This window comes from Salvelinus alpinus, chromosome 32, assembly GCF_045679555.1.
Source record: "Salvelinus alpinus chromosome 32, SLU_Salpinus.1, whole genome shotgun sequence".
Lineage (NCBI taxonomy): Eukaryota > Metazoa > Chordata > Actinopteri > Salmoniformes > Salmonidae > Salvelinus > Salvelinus alpinus.
In genome coordinates, this window is record NC_092117.1 from 4,409,862 (window position 1) to 4,421,929 (window position 12,068).

Here is a 12,068-nt window from a genome sequence, read left to right on the forward strand (position 1 = left end):
TGGGTGAGAAATAAGATCTACTTAATACATTTTGAATTCATGCCGTAACACAAACAAAATGTGGAATAAGTCAAGGGGTATGAATACTTTCTGAAGGCACCATAGGCCTAGGCTAGGCCTAACTGTTAAGACTCTGTAACGGCTGTTTGAAGAAGAGGACCAAGGTGCAGCGTTGTTCGTGTTCATGATTTTTTAAATAAACCTGAAAACTAGAACAAAAAATAACAAAGCGGAACAAACAAAACAGTTCTGTCTGGTGCAGACACACAAAACAGAAAAAGGCTACCTAAGTATGGTTCTCAATCAGAGACAACGATAGACAGCTGCCTCTGATTGAGAACCACACCCGGCCAAACACACAGAAATAGAAAACATAGAATGTCCACCCCAACTCACGCCCTGACCAAACCAAAATAGAGACATAAAAAAGGAACTAAGGTCAGGGCATGACAGACTCTCTATACTGTCCCTACGCAAGGGTGTTGGCATACACAGGGGATTGAGAATAACATTGTAGCGAATTCAAAGGGCAGACTGACGGGCTGATGCACGTAACTCCATATCTTCACAGTCGGTGACAGTACCAAGAGAGTTAACTGCATTTGGTGTCCTGACAATGCACCATATGGTGCGTGGCCAAGCACAACTCCAACACCATCATTGAGTTTGCTGACGATGAAACGCTGGTAGTCCTGATCACCGTCAATGATGAGACAGCCACGCACCAGTTAACTCTTTTGTCAGAGACCTGGCAGTGTGGTGCCAGGATAACAACCTCTCCCTCAATGTGAGCAAGACAAAGGAGCTGATCGTGGACTACACATCGACGAGGCCGTAGTGGACCGGGTCGAGACCGAGTTCCTTGGTGTCCACATCACCAACAAACTATCATGGTCCAAACACACCAAGATAGTCGTGAAGAGGGCACAACAACACCTATTCCCCCTCAGGAGATTTGGCATGGGTTCCCAGGTCGTCAGAATGTTATACAGCTGCAACATCGAGACCAACCTGACCAGATTCATCACCGCCTGGTATGGCAACTGCTCTGCATCCGATCGTAAGGCGCTACAGAGGGTAGTGCGTACGGCCCAGTGTATCACTGAAGCCAAGCTTCCTGCCATCCAGGTAAGAGGAAGACCCCAAAACATTTTTCAAAAACTCCAGCCACCAAAGTCATATACTGTTCTCTCTGCTACCGCACGGCAAGCGGTACCGGAGCGCCAAGTCTAGGTTCAAAAGGCCCCTTAATAGATTCTACCCCCAAGCCATAAGACTGCTGAACATTTAATAAAATGGCTACCCAGACTATTTGCATTGACCCTGCCCCCCCCCCCTTTTTTTACGCTGCTGCTACTCGCTGTTCATTATCTATGCATTGTCACATTACCCCTACCTATATGTACATATTATCTCAATTACCTCGACTAACCTGTACCCCTGCACATTGACTCATTACTGGTACCCCCTGTATATAGCCTCGTTATTGTTATTTTATTGTGGTACGTTTTTTTAAACTTTAGTTTATTTAGTAAATCTTTTCTTAAAACTGCACCTGTTGTATTCGGCATATGTGACAAATAACATGTTTTAATTTGATTTAATACGGCCGTTAGAATGGTACAGCATTGCATTGGGGATACCTGGTGTGTGTGTGTGTCTTCGCCTCCAAGGACCACATCAATTTGCCACTTTATAGTGTATAGTGTAGGCAAGGCTAATCTCCCCCACACTGAAGTAGTAGGTTCCACTTGAACCACATACTTAGCAATCCCCCGTTTTCTCATCCATGCCAATATTTCAACATTCATTTTTCAAACAAATATAGGTGCATTAGATATGTTTTACAATCATATCAAAACCTCAATTTTACAGTGTAGAAAATGTTCTATTGTTCAATTTGAATGAGTGGATTAGAAAATTCAAGAACTTGAGAAATTGAAACTAACATTGTATTCTTTAATGTGTATTAGATCATTAGACTGCTAAAAGTTACACGGACCATGAACAATCACACTGTTTGATTCCCTATTTTGGGACACTTGGGTGTATCGGAAACAAATGTATAGAAAGATAAGATGGCGCTGACGGAGAAGGGCGTCATTTTACAAGTTCCATTCCGACTTTGCTATTTAGTGACTTTTTGTGTGTGTATATATCAACTTTTTTTGTACAGAATGTTCGTACTATTATCACATATCCCCAGGTATCCCCAAAGCAACAGCTCCCCAAGATGGAGAGTTAGAGAAAGAGAAGCAACACTTGGATCCATTTGGAAACGACGCTTATAGTAGCCCTAATACCTTTCCCCCCGAACTGCCGCTCTTATGGATAAGAAGTAATGTATGTATTTATGTGTTGAAGGTCTTCGTTGGGTATCTCTGTTGGGCCCAGGCCTTCGTGGGCAGGGTTCTGCTTGGTGAGAAGGGTTCGATTGGGCCCCCTGCTCTTTGGATGGCCTTCTCCTTCATTCTCAGGTGTAAGTCTCTGATTGTTCACAAAGAGGTCACAACGTCCTTATTAGTTGTCTGTTTAGTTGCACTCGTTCTGGAAGAGTGGTCCCCTGAGGACGGCTAATCAGCCGTGTCGATGATCCCAGAGTGGTGATGGAAGCAGTGTAGGCAACGATGATTTGAAGAGAATAACCGGATGGTTCAACTTAAATGTGCCTTCTTAGATACAGTACTTATCTAAGGCAAATTCTTAGATAAGTATTCTTAGATAAATACAGTAGAACAGCTACTCAACTGTAGCATTGAGGTTAGAGGTTCTTTTGTCTTCTTCAACCTCGTGTCGCGTTTCGGGGTCGGGAACTATCGTAGACCTCAGCTGCAGCTTGTGGTCCTTCTAGTCTGATATGTTAATTCTTAACTCAATCTTTTTTATAACCTTGGGTAAGACGGGGGCGTTTTCGTCATTCTCAGACGCTCTCTGGGCTCCCTGGGGTGTGGCTAGTTACGAGGCAAGGTATCAGAATTACTATGATCTCGTTAGAGAACTGAAATCACAATCTTATCATCACAAAAACTAGATATTTTCTACACAACGTAAAGAATGGAACCCTGATATACACCGTGTAAAAGCTCTTCAAGTCACAATGTTTTTGTTATAACGTCTTTATAACAATTTGAATGACATTACAAAATAGACATACATTTTCCATATTCCATCTCTCATCATTCCCAACATTCGGATGTTGAAATATATTGTCCCAGTCTCCATTGTTTGATGTTAAAGTTCTGGGCAGCAATCTCTTCTGTACAAAGAGACATTCCATTCGCCAAAATTAGACCCCAAAAGGAATCGTCTGCTGCCTACAATTTACGATCGACGTGAGGTGTCATAAAACCCCCACATCCATCCCTCCCCCCTCTGCGGGTGATAGGGCTCTATTGAACGCTGATCCACTGTAACCTGATTCGTGGATCCTCACAGGAGAGTCATGACATCACTCTCACGCTTGATCAAATTTTAGGTAGGAGCGGTCTGCCAAGTAGGATGCAATCCAAGAGTGTGCATAGGCTGAGACGCCCAGCCCTGAGAGGGTGGAGAGGAGAATCTGATGGTTCATAGTGTCGAAGGCAGCGGATAGATCTAGGAGAATGAGAACAGAGGAGAGTCAGCTTTTGTAGTGCAGAGAGCCTACATAACACAGAGAAGAGCAGTCTCGGTTGAGTGACTCGTCTTGAAGCATGACTGGTTAGGGTCAAGAAGATCGTTCTGAGAGAGATAATGAGAGATAATCAGAATCAGCACGCTCAAGTGTTCTGGAAAGAAAAGAAAGAAGGGATACAGGTCTATAGTTTTTGATGTCAGATGAGTCGAGTGTTGAGCAACTCGGGCCATTTTGAAGTCAGAGAGGACGTATCCACTAGTCAGGGATGAGTTGATGAGGGAAGTGAGGAATAGGAGAAGGTCTCCAGAGATTGTCTGGAGAAGGGAGGAGGGGAGGGGGTCAAGTGGGCAGGTTGTCGGACAGCCAGACCTCACTAGTCGCAGGATGTCATCTGGAGAGAGAGGGGAGAAAGAGGTGAAGGCGTAGGGTAGTTCTGTGTGAGTGACACCAGTCGGCTCAATAGGCTGAGTGAATGAGTAGCGGATGTCTTCAACCTTTTTTTCAAAGTGGTTGACAAAGTTGTCTGCAGAGGGAGGAAGGAGGATTACGGAGGGAGTTGAAGGTGGAAAAGAGTTTCCTAGGGTTAGAGACAGAAGCTTGACATTTGGAGTGGGAGAAAGTGGCTTTAGCAGCAGATACAGAGCAAGAGAAGGTAGCGAGGAGGGAGTGAAAGGATGATAGGTCCTCCGGAAGTTGAGTTTTCCTCCATTTTCGCTCAGCTGCCCGCAGCACTGTTATGTAAGCTCGCAAGGAGTCACTCAGCCACGGAGCAGGATGGGAGGGCCGAGCCAGCCTGGAGGAAAGGGTGCGAGTCATAGGATGCGGAAAGGGAGGAGAGTAAGGTCGAAGAGGCAGAATCAGGAGACAGGAGGGAGAAGGATTTAGCATTAGGGATGGATTATAAAAAAGGAGAGAGTAGAGGGAGAGAGAGTGTTTGGGCTTCTTGTGTTCAATTTGCTGTCTACAAATTATTTGTAATTATGTTCCGGCCCCCGACCATCTGCTCAAGAAACGTAATATTAGGAAGGTGTTCCTAATGTTTGGTATACACACTAGGGATTCATATTTTCCTGAAAATCATTCCCAGTGTCCTGGCAAATACCGCAAAAATCGTAATTGCCAATTTAAAACGATTAAAACCAAGACATGTTCATTATGCCATGCTTCTCCAAAATAAGATTGTTGCTGCAACACAATGCTAGCTTGATTGCGCCACTATGTAAAGATTTCACAGCAAGTGAAACTGATATTTAGTAATGATAGAGTAACTTTGATTGCCAATGACATTGTTGTGAATTTTGAAACAGTGTCACGACTTCCGCCGAAGTTGGTTCCTCTCCTTGTTCGGGTGGCGTTCGGCGGTTGGCGTCGCCGGTTTTCTAGCCATCATCGATCCACTTTTCATTTTCCATTTGTTTTGTCTTGTCTTCCCACACACTTGGTTGAAATTCCATCATTACATGTTGTGTATTTAACCCTCTGTTCCCCCCATGTCCTTGTCCGGAATTGTTTATTGTAAGTGCATGTGCACGTTTAATCTGGTGTGCGACGGGTTTTGTACCCATTGATTGTTTGTTCTGATTCCGGTGGTTTTTATTATTAAACTGCTCCGTTGTAAACACGGTTTTTGCTCTCCTGCGCCTGACTTCTCTGCCGCCAGTACGCACCCCTTACAAACAGGCCGTTCATAAATTCAGAGCGTTATCATGTTCCTCAATTAATTCAGCACATTTCAGCAGTAGGCCTAAGCTGTCTCAACACAGAGCGCACTCAGGACGCACAGAGCACACCTTGAGTAGGCTATAGCATTGTCGAATCATACAAACTTTGACAAGCTTTGATAAAGCGACCTATGGATTACAGAATAACGTTTTTCGAATTTTGTGATTTGGGGTTTTAATGGGATTGGGACGATAGGAAAATAGCCTAAGCTCTATACACAGCTATATAAGGCTACGTTGTGAGTAAATAGATAAATAATACTCTTGATTTAGACTACATTATTGCATGCTAAATATTTCTGATTTCTGCACCCCCACAACATGATGCTGCCAACCCCGTGCTTCATGGTTGGGATGGTGTTCTTCGACTTGCAAGCCTCCCCCTTTTTCGTCCAAACATAATGATGGTCATTATGGCCAAACAGTTCTATTTTTGTTTCATCAGACCAGAGGACATTTCTCCAAAAAGTACAATCTTTGTCCCCATGTGCAGTTGCAAACTGTAGTCTGGCTTTTTTATGGAGATTTTGGAGCAGTGGCTTCTTCCTTGCTGAGTGGCCTTTCAGGTTATGTCAATATAGGACTCATTTTACTGTGGATATAGATACTTTTGTACCTGTCCTTTGCTGTTGTTCTGAGATTGATTTGCACTTTTCCCACCAAAGTATGTTCATCTTTAGGAGACAGAACGAGTCTCCTTCCTGAGCGGTATGACGGCTGTGTGGTCCCATGGCCCTTGGCTGATTTCTTTTGATTTTCCCATGATGTCAAGCAAAGAGGCACTGAGTTTGAAGGTAGGCCTTGAAATACATCCACAGGTACACCTCCAATTGACTCAAATTATGTCAATTAGCCTATCAGAAGCTTCTAAAGCCATGACATCATTTTCTGAAATTTTCCAAGCTGTTTAAAGGCACAGTCAACTTAGTGTACGTGAACTTCTGACTCACTGGAATTGTGATACAGTGAATTTGTCACGATCGTCGTTATAATCATACTCAGACCAAAGCGCAGCGTGAAATCGGTTCGACATCTTTTTATTAAAGTGAACCGAACAAAAAAACAATAAAGAATAAACGAAACGAGACATTCTGTAGAGCTCACAGGCATCAACACAAAAACAAGATCCCACAAAAACCAGTGGGGAAATGGCTGCCTAAATATGATCCCCAATCAGAGACAACGATAAACAGCTGCCTCTGATTGGGAACCATACCAGGCCAACATAAAACTAGACAACCTAGATAGGAACACCCCCCTAGTCACACCCCGACCTAACCAAAATAGAGAATAAAAAAGGCTCTCTATGGTCAAGGCGTGACAGAATTATAAGTGAAATAATCTGTCTGTAAACAATTGTTGGAATTGTGTCATGAAATTACTTGTGTCATGCACAAAGTAGATGTCTTATAGGCAGCTGAAAGTGTTCTCTTTTAATTTTAACATACTTGTTCTCTTTTGAATCCATACACAGTCTGAGAGAGCCACCTTTGTTCTCAACTATTACTAGTGAGTGGACCCAATCAGGGTATCTAAGGACTCTAGCTGCAGTAGCTCTGCTTTTAGCTTGTCTCTTAGGGATAATGGTACCTTTCTAGGTGCATGGATCACTGGTCTATTTAGCTGCTGTAACTTGAGTTTTCATATTCCCTCAAAAACCTCAGCATCAAAATGAGTAATTTGACAATTCACTGTAAGTACTCGATTCACTAGATCCAGTGAGTTACATGACTTTAACCCGACGATGAGGGGTTTGTCACTCTTTAATATGGCAAAAGGAACCTTTTGATATTTACCATCTACCTCCAGCACCAATTGAAGTTGCAATTACTTCACCACTGTCAGATTGAAGTCTCTAGACTTTTTTTGGGGGGGGGGGGGGGGGGGGCAAAACATTTTAGTGACTCTCCTCTTGACGGTGAAGAGAAAAATGCAATTCTCCACATTCTGCCATGGGGCGGAGAGAACTTTGCAATTTTATAACAAATTCCCTGCAATTCTACACATTTTGCAATGACTTATGCCAAGATGGCATAAGAGATTTTTTGTTTTGTTTCACTGCTAATTTCGTGCAATTCTACCCGTTTTGCCATGGGGTGGAGAGAAATGTTTGCAGTTTGAAAGCAAATTTCCTGCAATTCTACACATTTTGTCATGACTTATGCCATGTTAATATGATATGCAGTGCATTCGTAAAGTAATCAGACCCCTTGACTTCTTCCACATTTTGTTAAGTTACAGCCGTATTCTAAAATGTATTAAATAAAAAATGTTCCTCATCAATCTACACACAATACTCCATAATGACAAAGCGAAAACAGGTTTTTAGAAATGTTTGCAAATGTATTAAAAATAGAAAACAGAAATACCGTATTTACAGTTGAAGTTGGAAGTTTACATACACTTAGGTTGGAGTCATTAAAACTCAATTTTCAACAATTTTCTTGTTAACAAACTATAATTTTGGCAAGTTGGTTAGGACATACCAGGGGGGTGATATTTGGGGACATAGCATGGGCTAAATACTTCTTAAAGCTAGACGCCTTCTCAGGATTTCGGCAGATCAGTCTAGACAAGGAGAGTACAAGACAAATTGTGTTTGTCACATGCGCCGAATACAACAGGTGTAGACCTTACAGTGAAATGCTTACTTACAAGCCCTTAACCAACATTGTAGTTTTAAGAAAAATAAGAGTTAAGACAATATTTACAAAATACACTAAAGTAAAAAAAAAAAAAAGAGCAACAATAAAATAACAACAACGAGGCTATATACAGGGGTCCTGGTACAGAGTCAATGTGTGGGGGTACTGGTTAGTCGAAGGTAATTGAGGTAATATGTTACATGTAGGTAGGGTTAAAGTGACTACGCATAGATAATAAACCGTGAGTAGCAGCCGTGTAAAAAAGGGGAAGTGAGGGTCAATGCAAATAGTCCAGGTAGCCATTTGATTAGCTGTTAAGCAGTCTTATGGCTTGGGGGTAGAAGCTGTTAAGAAGCCTTTTGGACCAAGACTTGGCGCTCCGGCACCGCTTGCCGTGCGGTAGCAGAGAGAACAGTTTATGACTAGGGTGGCTGGGTCTTTGATAATTTTCTGGGCCTTCTTCTGACACCGGCTGATATAGAGGTCCTGGATGGCAGGAAGCTTGGCCCTAGTGATGTACCGGGCCATATGCACTACCCTCTGTAGCGCCTTGCGGTCGGAGGCCAAACAGTTGCAATACCAGGTGGTGATGCAACCAGTCAGGATGCTCTTGATGGTGCAGCTGTATAACTTTTTGAGGATCTGAGGACCCATGCCAAATCTTTTCAGTTTCCTGAGGGGGAAAAGGTGTTGTCATTACCTCTTCAGGACTGTCTTGGTGTGTTTGGACCATGATAGTTAGTTGGTGATGTGAACACCAAGGAACTTAAAGCTCTCAACTTACTCCACTACAGCCCCATCGATGAGAATGGGGGAATGCTCGGCCCTCCTTTTCCTGTAGTCCACGATCATCTGCTTTGTCTTGATCACGTTGAGGGAGAGGTTGTTATCCTGGCACCACACTACCAGGTCTCAGACCTCCTCCCTATAGGCTGTCTCATCGTTGTCGGTGATCAGGCCTACCACCGTTGTGTCGTCGGCAAACTTAACGATGGTGTTGGAGTCGTGCTTGGCCACGCGGTCATGGGTGAACAGGGAGTACAGGAGGGGACTGAGCACGCACCACTGAGGGGCCCCACGTGTGGAGGAACAGTGTGGCAAATGTGTTGTTGCCTACCCTTACTGAAGGATACTACTGCTAGTCAGGTGATAACTCACATTGTCATTCTTTGCTCGCCATGGGGTCGCAGGGGTAGTCCGTACGGACAACGCTACACAGTTCAGCTGTTCGGCTTTCAGTGATTTTGCTAAACTGTAGGGGTTCAAGTATGTCAGATCGAGCATACTGCACTCACAGTCTAATGGGTTAGTCGAGAAAGATGTCAGAGTAGTGAAACTACTGCTTAAGAAAGCTCTTGACTCAAAGACTGATCCATATCTAGCTTTGTTAATCTACCTGGCTACTCTCCTGGAGAGCTGTCATTCAACAGGAAACTCAATACCAGGTTGCCAGTGCTACTAGAAACAGAAAAGGATGACAAGGCCATTCTTAACAAACAGAGAGAAAAGGGAGTTACGCACAGGAGAAATAGGAGACACTTGTTACTGTACATGTACCTGAGTGTGAGCAAACAGACAGGCAAGAGAGTGAAGTTACAAGTCGGACAATGTCCAGCCCAAACATTCCTGTGTCAGACAACACCAGGGAAGCCTGTTGAAACAGGACAGTCAGGTAGAGAATTAAAGGCACCTCAGAGGCATATTGAGGAAATGTAAATGTGTTATTGAAATGCAATGTTCACCATGCAAATGTATTGTAAGTAACCAGGTTGTTTATAGAGAATTGTTTTATCTCTTACGGGAAAAAACGTATCTTGATAAGGTGGATGTGGCATATTGTATCTGATGTCCCGATCCAATTCCTGCCAACCCCATAAATAACCCCCTTGACAGGCGCCCTGCTTCGGAAATTCATACACAAAACATTATTTTCAAAAATCTTTTTGGGGCACAAAGCTGTCATGGTTCTTCCAGGCACCAGAGGGTGGCAGAGACCGCCCTAGAGACTTTGTTTGTTACTCAGGTGTTGCTTATCATTTCATTATGATTTCCCTTTTAAAAGAGCTGTGTTTTCTGTCCATGTTTGCAGAAGTGTGATTTTGGCTGCTCTGTGTGTTTGTTGTCTGAGTAAGTTTGAGTCCTTGTTAGTTTTTCAGTATTACTGTGATCCTTCTTTTACCTTATTTTCAGTAAAGTATTTACGTTGATCCTGAACCATTGATTCCTCATCTGGTCCATTCTCTACACCTGGGCCCAACCACACCACGTCACAAAAGCACACTTCTATTCCGTGGAACACACAAAAAAATCTGAATAAGAGCAGGTCTTGTTATTCTCACCGACATCACCTTACCCAATGGCTCCATGATACTCCTCGTGACTTCGAACTTATCCTCCAGGCAACATTGATTCAAAACCCTCACTCCGACTATAAACGAATCTAGGGATTTGTTAGTTTCCTTCACAACTTCACTTATTTTGTTTCCTTGATTTTTCACGACTGTAGCCCTCTCGCTCTCACTCTCTGTACTCTCGTCTTCACCATTAGTTTCAAACAGAACATCCGTTTCCACCATCTTCCTCCATCTCGTGGGAGCCTCCTGCTGCTCTTTTTTCCTTCTGGTCCTACACTCCACATTGAGACTTGTTTGGCTTGTTATGGACCTGTCATGTTACTAATCTTGATGATGACGATGGCATCAATCATCAAGATATCAATATTTTCTGTGATATTGCACTTCCCTATACACCTCAAGGTATGGAAATATGTCCATATTAATCCTTACTTTATAAGTACTGATAGTTTATTCTCACTTAATATACACTCTCGGGATTATAACATAGATAATAAATAACTGTACATCAAAGGCAATCGCTTTGTGTAATGCTGTAGTTTTTTCAATGGGTGAAGAAGTACATGACTCTCCCTATAGTAGTGCTGTGTGAGAAGCCTGCCGCTAGTCCTAGTCGATAGCACCATCTTGTGGTGTGTAAACTACAAATGAGCAGCAGGTACTGATGAGAATTACAACCCTGGACTATCATAAAATAATAGGCCTCAGGCCTATACATTGTATCTTTCGTTCAAACTGTCCAGTAAAATTCCCATGAACTATGTCTTTCACATCCCCTACTTTTAGCCACTGACTTTTTTTAACAGTAAATTCAACAAGTGGTTATTATTAAACATGACCAACATACTGTATTTCTTCAGAGTTTATCATTTCAATGAAACCCAATTCTTGTGTTATTTTTCAGGCAGCTCTAAAGTGTTGTCCATATGGGTTGGAATGTTCAACTGGTTTTGAACCGAGGGGCAAGAAGACCCCCAGCTCCGCTAAAACCATTGACAACCATACTGAACAAAAATATAAAACGCAACATGAAACAATTGCAAAGATTTTGCTGAGTTACAGTGCATATGAAGAAATCAGTCAATTTAAATATATTAATTAGGCCCTAATCTTCGGATTACACATGACTGGGCTGGGGCACAGCCATGGGTGGGCCTGGGAGGGCATATGCCCACCCCCTTGGGAGCCAGGCTCAGACAATCAGAATTCGTTTTTCCACACAAAAGTGCTGTGAGGCCGGTTGGACGTACTGGCAAATTCTCTAAAACGACATTGGAGGCGGCTTATGGTAGAGAAATGAACATAAAATCTCTGGCAACAGCTCTGGTGGGCATTCCTGCAGTCAACATGCCAATTGCATGCTCCCTCAAAACTTCAGACATCTGGCGCATTGTGTTGTGTGACAAAACTGCACATTTTAGAGTAGCCTTTTATTGTTCCCAGCACAAGGTGCATCTGTGTAATGATCATGCTGTTGATAATAATAATCTTCTTGATATGCCACACCTGTCAGGTGGATGGCAAAGGATGAAATGCGCACTAACAGGGATGTAAACATTTGAGAGAAAACTACTTGTCAGGTATAGTTCACTTTTATTTTATATCCCTCAAATATCAAATTAATGGAGGCCAATATTGATAAATATCGTGAGGCTACCCTCACAAAATTTCCCATAAGAAGCTTGTGTTTATGGGAAATTTTGTGAGCGTAGCCTCATGATATTTCTCAATA